Source organism: Muntiacus reevesi, chromosome 1 (genome assembly GCF_963930625.1).
Source record: "Muntiacus reevesi chromosome 1, mMunRee1.1, whole genome shotgun sequence".
In the NCBI taxonomy this organism is placed as follows: domain Eukaryota; kingdom Metazoa; phylum Chordata; class Mammalia; order Artiodactyla; family Cervidae; genus Muntiacus; species Muntiacus reevesi.
This window is the reverse complement of record NC_089249.1, coordinates 245,640,492-245,642,066: the sequence shown is the minus strand read 5'-3', so window position 1 is coordinate 245,642,066 and position 1,575 is coordinate 245,640,492.

Here is a 1,575-nt window from a genome sequence, read left to right as displayed (position 1 = left end):
CACCAGAAACTGGTGGGAGAGAGAATATCTGTCCATCCCAGCAACAAAGAAGTGCTTGGGTGAATCTTCTAGTAGTTGCTTTTCCTGTAGCACCCAAAGTGGTACAGGTTTGGGAGGAGAAGGCTCCGGAGTAGGAGATCAAGACAGTGTAGATAGCCCCTGTGTCGACCAAGAAATTCTCGAACCTACCTGCCACATCCAATTGCACCCTTGGCTCCAGCCCTGTGATGGTATCTGTGACAGGCGGGCTGGCTTGAGCGGGCCGCTTCAGTCCTCTTGAACCATCGTGAGGGAAGGCTTGGCGCTTGACCTTGAGGCTCTTGGGTCCCGAGGGCAGAGTGCCGCCCAATGTCCCAGTTGATGGCATTCGTAGCAAGCTGTTCTAGGAGACTTGTCACGGTTAGGACACTCTTTGGCCCAATGCCCCGCCTGTCTACAGATTAGGCATTTGCCTCGTGCCTTGTCCTTCAAGGACTCGGGGTGTGCCATAGGGCTTCCCTGGAGGGCGGCCAGCATCTGGGCATGCCTTGCCTCTTTCCTTCTCTCCTTCTCCTGGGCCTCGGCCTCCTTCTCCTGTTCTCTGTTATAATAGGTATTGGTGGCTGTCTGGATCATCTCATCTAGAGAGTCCTGCTGCTGTAACTGTTGTAACTTAATTCTGATGTCTGATGCACATTGGGACAGGAATTTGTCCTTTAAAATCACCTGTCCTTCGTAAGAGTCTAAGTCTAAATTGGTAAACTTTTGGAGGGCCTCTTTTAGCCTTTCTAGAAAGGCAATGGGGTTCTCATTGGACTCCTGAGTTATTGCTGAGACCCGGGCATAGCTGATTACTTTTTGCTGGGCTGTTTTCAGTCCTGCCTTTATACAGATTAGAAAATGATCCCTTTCCCAGATGTGCTCAGGGTCATTATAATTCCAGTTAGGATCAGAGGAGGGGACTGTAGTTTCCCCTACTGGGTATCTATCCCTTGACATGTGAAGCCCTGTTGCATACCTCTGGGCTTCCTTTAAGACCCTAGAATGTTCAGGATTAGATAAATTTTGACTAAATAGGACCATGATGTCCTTCCACGTCAAGCCAAAGGCCAAGATAATATGTTAGAACATATCTATATATTTGCCTGGGTCATCTGTATAGTTTTCCAGGTCTTATTTGATCTTAGTTCTAAGAGGGAGAAGGGTTTATGGATGCGGGTTGGTCTGAATTATCCTCCAGTTTCAACTAAGGGACATACTCGAGCTGGCTTTTGTGGAGGGGGTGCTCCTGGGTATGGGGGCATGCTTGGATACAAGAAAGATGCACCAGGCAACTCGGGAGCTGTGGGAGGTGAGCCTTCATGGGGTGGTTTCCTTCTCTTGGTTGCCTGTGCCTAACACCATTTGCCTAGTGGGCTCAGTTTTAGGGTGTACAACAATCCCATACTTAAGACAGAGTTCCTTCATATCTCTCAGTCTGAAGAAAATTTGGACATAGGGGATCTCTGTCCACTTCCCTTGTCTTTTGCAGAATAATTCTAATTACAGGATGGTATTATAATTTAAAGTCCCATCCTCGGGCCAGTGTTCCTCATC